The 10,280-nt window shown below is 36.0% G+C and overlaps 1 pseudogene; it reads left to right on the top strand.

Moving 5' to 3' along the window:
• The first annotated feature begins 417 nt into the window (after nt 1-417).
• LOC123629999 lies at nt 418-501 on the top strand (annotated as a pseudogene).
• Nucleotides 502-10,280: the final 9,779 nt, after the last annotated feature.

The raw sequence follows: 10,280 nt of genomic DNA, 5'->3' as shown, positions 1-10,280 counted from the left end.
CCGCACCACTACTGCAAAGTTGGTTTTCTCAAAGTTCCCACTGATTTTCACTTTAATAAATCTCGATATAATTTCTTAGACCTCATTTTACAGAACCTATCAGCAATCTTTTCCCCAGTGAAAAGCTCTCTCCTCCGTAATCATTTTTTCCCTTGACTTTCAGGATATCACTCCTGGTTTTTCCTCCTTCCTCTCTAGTTCATCCATCTTAGTCTGTTTTGTGTGCTTGCCCTCACACCCCACCTTCTGCACATTGAAGTGTCACAGGGCTCAGTCCTCAATCTTCTTTCTCATGACTTTTATTACCTTGTGTGTGCTAATGGTTTCCTTAATTCCAGACCTATATCCCAAACTGCCTACTTGACCCCTCTCTTTGGGTAGCTGTTAGGTATCACAAAATTACCAGGTTGAAAATTGAGCTTTGTGCAGTGGCAGTATCATAGCCAAGGAGGTTTATCTGAGGCGCGATTATTGCTAATTGAAAACTTTTCCCAAATTTGAGCTACTGATGTTCTTCCTCATACCTCCCCCTCATGGAGTCTTTCCTACTTGAGTTAATGGCAACGCTTCCAGTTACTCTGACAAAGACCTTGGGGTAATCCTTGACACCCCCCCCCCCTCTCTCTCATCTTTGACATCTAATATCTAATCTCTCAGCACACCTTGTCAGGCCTTCCTTCAAAATATGTGCAGAAGCCATTCACCACTTGCCTGTCTAAGCCACCACCATCTGCTGTCTAGATGAGTGTAACGCACTGCTAAATGGCCTTTTTTTCCTAATCCTCTTTCCATCAATGCTTAACCCATTGCTCCTATTAAAACAAGTCAGATGATGTCATTCCTCTGCTCAGAATGTCCCCATTGCCTCCCTTTTCAGCCAGAGTATATGTCACCATTCCTCCTAATACCTAAATTGCTGTGCATGATCTGACCTTTAGTACCTCTGACTTAATTTTTCATTTTTCTATCCCTTTAGCTCTGCTAATGCCTCACTGAACTTCTTGCTGTTCTTAAATTGTCCAGGCATACCTCTGTACTTGGCGGTTCTCTCTATTTTAAATGGTTTCTCTCAGATAGCTTCCTGGCCACTTTTTGTCTATTCCTTCAGTTCTTTCCTTAACAACCATTTTCTCAGCAAGGCCTTTTCTAGACATGCTAACACTTCCACCATCCCTCTTCTCCCACACATAAGCATTTCATTAACCTGCTTTACCTTTTCTCCTCTAATATGCGATGTAGTTTGCCCGTCTATTCTGTTTGTTGTCATTGTGTGTTTCCTTCACTCTCATGATAGGACATTTGTGTGTTCACTGCCATATTCCCTGTGCCTAGAAAACAGCCTAGCATGTAACGTAGTAAGGAGCTACTCCATAGAATTGTATTAACAGTGTATGGAGTTTACCCTGTGGGTATTGTTTTAATCATCAGACTAATTCTCATTTAAAATCACAAGAATGGAAAGACATGCACCACATGTACTTGCCATCAAATTGGTACTGACTGTTCAACACTAAGGTGCTCACATGGTAGTAATACTCATTGGGTCCTGGTCATGTGGAGGGTTGGGGGGATGAACCCACAACTGATGGAAGCAGAGCGGACTGTATGGGGGAAGGGCAGGCTTGTAGCCCTGGCTTGGGTGAGACAAATGCATTACATGTAACAAAAACGTTTGTACCTCCATGCTATCCTGAATTAAAAAAAAATAAAGCTAGAAATATTTTAGGGATCATTTAGTAGAGTAGGATTTTCATTTTTGTGAGCATCACTAGATTCCGCTGTAAGATTTATAAAAGCCAAAATCCCTTCATTAAAAATATGAACATAAGCACATATACAAATATTTTGCATAAATGCTATTTTATTTCATTATGAACTTATTTTTCCAAGTAAATAGAATATTAAAAAATTGTGAATAAAAAAGTGTGACATGGGTTCATTGTGACAATTTTACTTGGCAATTATGCATTTTTTGGATTCTTTTGGATATTTCTAATAAGCTATATTCTGTCTATTAATTTGTTTCCATTTAGGAAGAAAAGCCCAATAATGTGTTTACTCAGTATTATTTCTTTTACTGTAATTATGATCATTTTAAATATAGTAAGACAGATCAAAGGAATTGCAAACTGCGTTTGTGTTTTATTTTTTATTTTATTATTGTTTTTTTGAGACAGAGTCTCGCTCTGTTGCCTGGGCTAGAGTGAGTGCTGTGGCATCAGCTTAGCTCACAGCAACCTCAGACTCCTGGGCTTAAGCAATCCTTCTGTCTCAGCCTCCCAAGTAGCTGGGACTACAGGCATGCACCACCATGCCCGGCTAAATTTTTCTATATATATTTTTAGTTGGCCAGATAATTTCTTTCTATTTTTAGTAGAGATGGGGTCTCGCTCTTGCTGAGGCTGGTCTCGAGCTCCTGACCTCGAGCAGTCCACCCGCCTCGGCCTCCCAGAGTGCTAGGATTACAGTCGTGAGCCACTGTGCCCTGCCTCCATTTGTGTTTTATTAAGAAAAGTGAAATAGAAGAGAGGTAAATTTAATGTACTTAAAAAAATTCTTTCCAAAGGATGATGAGCCTTCAATATCTGAAAGAAGAAGATAAAGTTGGAATTTAATGCTTTCTCTAGTAAGAGAGCTATGCTGGTGAGGCACAGTTTCTTCTGACAGAGCAGCTGCTGATCTTATACGGGGTTTTTGGGAGAAGTGGCATTTGAGGACTGGCAGCCTCTCAGAGGAATACATAGGCTGACATGATCTGTACTGGCACGGTTATTTGAGTGATGGCAGTGGTTGAGTGCTGGGCACTCCCAGGCATGTTCATTGGAATGAGTTTGTGTCTGACGGGCTGTCTTTCAGAAGCAAGTGGCTGACATTGATTGGTGAATGAGGCCAGTGGTCACTGATGGATTGACTAGATTTAAAACTACTTGGGGGTGCCTACTTGTTACCATGGCTACAGATCACTCATTTTCTAAGTATGAGGACCAGATATTTTCTGTTTAAAAGTTGCCTTCTATGAACTATTTTCAAAATGAAAACTATTTGTTATTCTGGAATTGTAGACTTATTTTTGCAGTTTGAGTCAAGGGCAATTGTTTAGTAATTGCTCTCAGGAAGATATTTTCCCCTACCACTTTGTTTTTGCCTGCTTAGTCTTAACCAGAGAAGTTATCTACATGATTTGTTTTATAACTGTTTTATCTTTGTTTTTGATATTTTTAGAGGCTCATGCTCAACTCCTAACATAATCTCTTGTGGGAAATTTCAGTTTCTTTGTAAATGTATATAGGTATATGATAGTGATTTTCTTACACATGTGTTTATTGCACAAAAAAGGTAAATACACTTTTCTGTTGGTGAATCCAACTATTTACATTACAATTAGCTAGGCTAAAAGTATACAAAAATCAATAAATTATTTTATTTTCAAACAAAATTATAGTTCATTACAATATTACCATTTTCAAACACTATAGAATGAAGTATAAGTATTCTAAAAGTAAAGATTTCCCCCAAGATATTTCCCGATTCCTTACATTCATGTTATATGTACTTCATGCTATTTTATAGCTTTTGAAATGAAACATTATCATATTTAAACAGAAAACCAAAAATATAGCACAAATCTAATTATGGCCTCTGTGCCTAAGAATCATTGCTTGTAGGCAGTGAGCTCCAGACTTTCAGGGTAGCATTCAAGGTTAGCATATCATTCACCTCTCATCATTTTCTTCTATGTCTTTTATACTTTTCCTTTCAAGTTCCTAAGAAATACCTAGACACCCTGTCCCTAATCTCTGTGCTCACATTCTTTCTTAAGCAGGTTGGCTTTCTCCTACTTTTTGCCTGGTAAGCTCCTTTTACATTTTGTCTGTTCCGTGAAGCCTTCGTTGTGCTCAGATAGAACTTTGCTGAAAGATCCACTCTTATGTATCCCATTGTATCATAATTGCAATTTACTTGTTTTTTGAAGCAGGGAATATACATTTCCTTGCATGTTGTTGGTATTTCATAACTGTTTTTTGAATTAATAAATGAATTGAAATGGAGAAGACTCTTAATTTTCTAAAAATTGTCTCTATATTGTCAATATAACTATTAGAAAACATTATCTCTTTTATGTGTTTTTTTAAAGTATTGGTCCTGCATTGCAGTATAAGGGAAGTAAAGAAAAATGAAAATGAAAAATGGACCTCAAACGAATCTGTAATGAGCAATGTATGAGAAAGCCAGTTTAGTAACTGGTGGTGTGAATGACAGAACTTGAAGTGAAATAGAATGAAGGAAGATAAAAATCTATAAGTCCTTTATGTCCTTGTGAAAGAATGTCAGCAGTGATTACTTTCACTGGAAATAGAATAGTGTAGTCTGCCAAAGCTAGAGAATACTCAACTGTATCAATGCTGTGGAATGATTAATTAAGATGAAGACAAGTGAACTTGGACAAGGAGCAGTTTCATAAATGTTCGCCATGGAACCCTGACTGTAGTGGAGAGCATAGACAACTCTCGAGTGAAATGTTCCTGGGAAAGGCAGTGGAGAAACGGGAGGTAACTGAAGAAGAATGTGGGATTCAAGGGAGTTTTCTTTCTTTATTTTAAACTGGAAGCTTTTAGAGAGTATATCTGTATGCTGTTGGGAATGATCCAGTAGAGAAGGACATGTATGTGAAATTTAATTTTGTTTACATGTCTAAGCACTACAAAGCTTGATACATTATGTTTTGACCATTTGTAGTAAATGAATTGTCCTTAGAAGTTCTATTCATGTATGATTTTATAGTAGGATGTTATTTCTTCAGAATTGGTTCAAAAATGAAATAGTCTAATATAATTAAAGATGCCAATGATGACCTAAAAGTTAAACTATAATACATAGATTTTAAAAAGTGCAGTTATAAACCTACAAACACTTAAGCCATACTTGTTATAGTTTAAACATTCATTTTTAACTGTATATATTACAGTACCTTTGCCAGTAGCATAACGAATACCTATGATTTGGTAAGGTGCTCTAAATTATCAGGTATATGTGTCAACTTTATAATTATTTAGATTCTGGGGGGAAGGGGAGGTTTTTCTTCAAGTGCAAAAAAAAAGCAAACTCTTACTATCTACTACAGGTTATTAGTTCTGGATTATAAAGTTCTAAAGTATAAAAAACAGTTTCCTTGTACCAACAGTGTCATTGATATGTATTATGTGCTGAATAAGTATTTGTTGAATGCATGAATGAACAGTTGAATAGATGAATGAATGCCTGTTGATGACTTTCTGTAGAAAAAATAAATTTTTAGTTTATTAAAAGTAGGTTTCCAAATTTGCCTGGGTATAAAACCTTTTGAGAAAACATTTACAAGATTCAGAAATCATTATATATGATTTTAGCCAGAAATGGAATGATAATATGGTTTTCTCTGCTATCCTCTAACCTTTTAAAAAATATTTATTTATTTAATTAATTTCAGGATATTATGGGGGTACAAACATTTTGCTTACAAGTGTTACTTTCACAGCATATGGTGAAACCCATGCTTTGGAGCCAGAAACCTTGAGTTTGAATGCTGGGTCTGCTATGGACAAGATTTTTTTATGTGTGTGTGGAGACAGAGTCTCGCTCTGTTGCCTGGGCTGGAGTGCCATGGTGTCATGCTAGCTCACAAAAACCTCAAACTCTTGGGCTCAAGCTATCCTCCTGCCTCAGTCTCCCAAATAGCTGGGACTACAGGCACGTGCCACCATGCCTGGCTAATTTTCTCTCTATATATTTTTAGTTGTCCAGATAATTTCTATTTTTTAGTAGAGATGGGGTCTCACTCCTGCTCAGGCTGGTCTTGAACTCCTGACCTCGAGCGATCCACCTGTCTCCACCTCCCAGAGTGCTAGGATTGCAGGCGTGGAGCCACCGCACTCGGCCTATGGACAAGCTGTGTGAGCTTGAGCAAGTTCTGTGGCCTTTCTGTGCCTAGCTTCTTCCTTTATGAAATACCTAATGTGTTATCTACCTCACAGGATTATGGTGAGGACAAAAATGAGTTTCCAGCGTGCACAGTGCTTAAAATAATGCAAAGTATCTGTATAGTAAGTCCTGAATAAGCTAGCTAATAACATGGTCAAAAAGGGATTTCCCTCATATAAGGACATCAGTATTATTTCCCAAACAGGTTTGAGTGCCAGTAAAAGCTTGTTTTTAGTGAAAAGGAGAATAACAACAATAAATATACCCTGGTATGTTTCTTTCTATTAAATAATGCAGATAACATGTTTTTCCTTTTGCTTTGAATGTCAGAAAGCTTGATCTAAATTTAATTCTTTGTTATGATATTATTAATATATTTTCTTTACCTTTTAAAATTACTTTCTATCATTTAAACTTCCTTGTAAAAATTATTATATTTTATATTACCCTTAATCTTTTCAATAGGAGAAATAAATTTACATATGAATTTTATTACATAAAAATTAGACATTTTATGTATAAAAAATTTTAGCTATTCTTTATATTTTACATATTTATTATTTGTCTGAAAGAAATTGCTTTATTTTTCCAGGCCTGCAAAGCAAACATCTAAGGAGAAGAACAAGGTATTTAAAAATAAATTATCAAAAGTATTATGGTTAGAATATAGACTATACAACATAAAATAAGAAAATAGAGAATATTTTATTGTAAAGACATTTACTTTGAAAAAGCGATTAAGACGCAGTAGCCATTGATAAAGGTATCCTTTGAACAAAAATCAGTTCGTTTTAGAAGAACCTGTGATTTTACTTACATAAAAGTTGGAAAACCAGCACTTTTGTACATTTTGTTTATGCTATGAGTATTTTGGAGACGTATTGAAGTAGTGTTATTTATTTTGCAGGTCAAAGAACAAATACATTCTATGGGTGACCATAATGACTTAACTTGGTCATCTGAAATGGCCCCAGAGGATTATGACTTGCCTTCCTCCTATTATCAGCATTTTATGTTGCCTGTTGAACAGCTTGGAATGGACTGTAAAGGTAGAACCATTGTATCAATCTAAGGCCTTCTTCCGTATCCTTTAGTAATGTATATACCCATTGCTTAGCACTGCACCATATAGCACCGATGTATTTTAGTCACGTTCATCCCAGAAATATACTTTATGTTAATGTAGAGTTAGAACTAAGGTATATTGTACACCCTGAGCCGAAGAGTTATTATAATTCTAGTGTGCTTTTCTCAGTATGAATGGCCCTCATAGTCTTTTTGTTGACTCTCTTTTCCACTGAACCTATACTCAAGGGCAGGTTTCCATTAACTTCCCCCTGGAATACTGGAATAAACTTTACACTGTTTCCCCTTCTACCCTAGCTGCCCCAACTGTGGTCTACTCTTCAACCATAATTATATATTTTGAAAAATAATATCTGATCATGGTCCTCTCTTGCTTAAAACACAGCTATCATTTCTCATTGCTATAACGTTAAAAATCTCAATTCTCCAACATTATCCTCCGTTATTTTCTACCCTTCTTTCTGTCTGTGTCCCAGCCACTGTCTTAGATGCTTGTCGCTATAATCAATAGCTTTCATGAGGTATAATTAATATACGATAAACACATATATAAAATATACAATTTGACAATTTTTGACATATATGGAGACAAGTGAAACCATCACCACTGTCAAGGTAGTTAACATTCATCACACGCAAACGTCTTCTCATACCACTTTATATTCTTTTATTAAGACACTACTCAATTGTTTCCCAAAGTATTTCCACAATTTTCCATTCCCATCAGCAGTATCTGACAGTTCCAGTTGCTCGGTATTGTCGCAAACATCATGTATTGCCATTTTTAAAAATTTTTAATTTCTAGGCATTCTGATGCGTGTGTACTGTGCATATCATAATGGTTTCAATATGCATTATCCTAATAACTAATAATGTTGAGCATCTTCTCATGTGCTTATTGGCCATCTGTATAACTTCTTTGTGAACTTTTTTTTCACTTCTATTGCCACTTAAAAAATTAGTTTTTGGATATTTTTACTTTATTAACAATGTCTTTTTTTTTTTTCAAGAACTTTGTCCCAGTTTGTGGCTTGACTTCTCATTCTGTTAATAGTATCTTTTAAACAGAAAAAGTTTATAGTTTTGATAAAGTCCAATTTATCTGTTTGTTCAATTATAGATTTTCTTTTTTATGTCATGTCTAAAACGTCTTTGCCCAGCAAAAGATCACAAAGACTTTCTCCTGTGCTTCATTCTAGAAGTATTATGCTTTTAGGACTTATATTAATATTTGGATCTATGTTCCATTTTGAGTTCATATTTGGTATCTTTCCATTTATGTAAGTTGTATTTAATTATGTCAGTGATATTTTATAGTTTTTAGTATACAGGTTTTCCTTATTTTACCAGTTTTATCTGTATTTCATTGTTTGATAAAGTTGTAAATATTTTTAAAATTTTAATTTGCTTATTTATTTCTAGTATGATTTTTTTTGCAGCCTGGCTCAGGGGAATGGCCACTCTTCCTGGCTCTGTGTGAACACCAGGCATGGTTTCCTCTATTTCTTTTAACTGTTTTTCCCCCCTTGGTCTTAGGTAGTTTCCTAGCACACATGCACTGTTCATTACTCTGCTAAATACCCCACGGGGGATCTCTGCAGATCTCCCAGTTTCTTTCCCTGTGCTGCTCTCTCCTCTCCAGTGTTTTGTCCCGTGATCTCTGTCTGCCTTGGTTTTACCAGACTGTCAGTTTCATCAACTCAACTCAGGGAGTGTGGGAGACTGTACCTGAGGTTTTTCCTTCCTTACTCATGGCCTGGACCGTGGATCAAGGCAGAGAGCTGGGGCATTCATAAGGCTTACTTCACTTGTTTCCTTTCTTTCAAGGATCCTGGTCTCCATTGCCTGAAGGTCCACTGTCTTGAAAATCCTTGTTTAATGTACCTTACCTGTTTGGTTTTGGTTCTTTCAGGTAATAAGGACAGCCAGCACTTGTTACTCTAAGTTGGCTGGAACAAGATTGCAGCGGAGCTTCACCACAGTCCATAGAATGTTTTCCTTCTCTCATTTTGATCGCTTCTTTTCCATCCTTCCTTTCTCAGGGTAGCCACTTCTTGCTCAGAGAAAGCTTCCCTGGGCCCAGTGTAGATCAGTTTTTCTTATGTGATCATAGAACTCAGTTTTCTTACAGTATCTGTCTGAGTTTATAATTGTCACTTACTTTGTCTTTGTTCTTCACCACACTGGAAGCATTTAAATAAGAACAGATGTCTGTTTTATCTGCAGAGCTGAGCATAATGTCTTCCACTTTGTAGGCACTCAATATATGTTTGTTCAGTGTATGAATGGGTGAATGTTAAGCATACAGTGCTTCATATGCAAAAAGTACTCATATCGTTTATGTCTATCTTGTTTTCTCCCTAATACAGATACAGATTCTGCTAGCGTCTTGAGAATGCAAGATGTGGTTCTTTCAAGTGCTAGAGAAATAGAACTTAAAAATGTTCTGTGTGAAAGACTTACAGGAAAAAGTAAAAAGATGGCAAACATGGTTAGAGTACCACAAGAGGAAAATGAAAACATGTTGCTTGGTCAGCAACTGGAAGGTGCTGAAAAAGCTAACAATAAGGACAAGGCAGTCATTAATGTGCAAGACCAATTGTATGACAAAGTGAAAAATCTTCAAGCTCAGAGTGGAAACCAAAGTCTTCCAGCAGAAGAAAGATTAAATGTCTTAATCAATGAATTCAATCAAGTAAAAGAAAGACTGTATCAACATTCAAAATGGGAAGCAGAAGTAAGTATTAAGAAAGATACATACTTTTCAAACTTCTAGAAAGAAAATTTAAAGCAATATATTTGGTTATGGCCACCTTGAATCTAGTTGAATATAAAAATATCTAGGTGATAAATGTATTTGCAACACCAGCCTGGAAATGCACCTTGTTTCCAGCTAATAAAAGTTAGAGCTGAGACATGCTTTACTTTGAATAAAGACATTGTGTCACCTATGAGATTTTTATGGGTTAATTTACAATTTTTCAGTAGATATAAACTAATATTAATAATGGAGACTTATAGTGCTGAAAATACCATTTTAATATCTTTATGTTGCTACATTTTAAGACCATGAAGAAGGAGATAAATGGAAATGTTCCTATCTGAAATGAGGATTTTGAAGTTAAGATTCCATTATGTGGGCTATTTTGACAGTTGAGTCCAGGTTTTACAGATGAACTGCTCCCCCTTGTCTCTGCACCTTCCCCTTCCTGGGAAAGCATTGTGTACTTTTTGTC

The sequence above is a fragment of the Lemur catta genome, unplaced genomic scaffold (assembly GCF_020740605.2).
Source record: "Lemur catta isolate mLemCat1 unplaced genomic scaffold, mLemCat1.pri scaffold_66_ctg1, whole genome shotgun sequence".
NCBI classification, from domain to species: Eukaryota; Metazoa; Chordata; class Mammalia; order Primates; family Lemuridae; genus Lemur; species Lemur catta.
The sequence above is the reverse complement of the archived record's forward strand: the minus strand, read 5'-3'. Positions and strand labels throughout refer to the sequence as shown.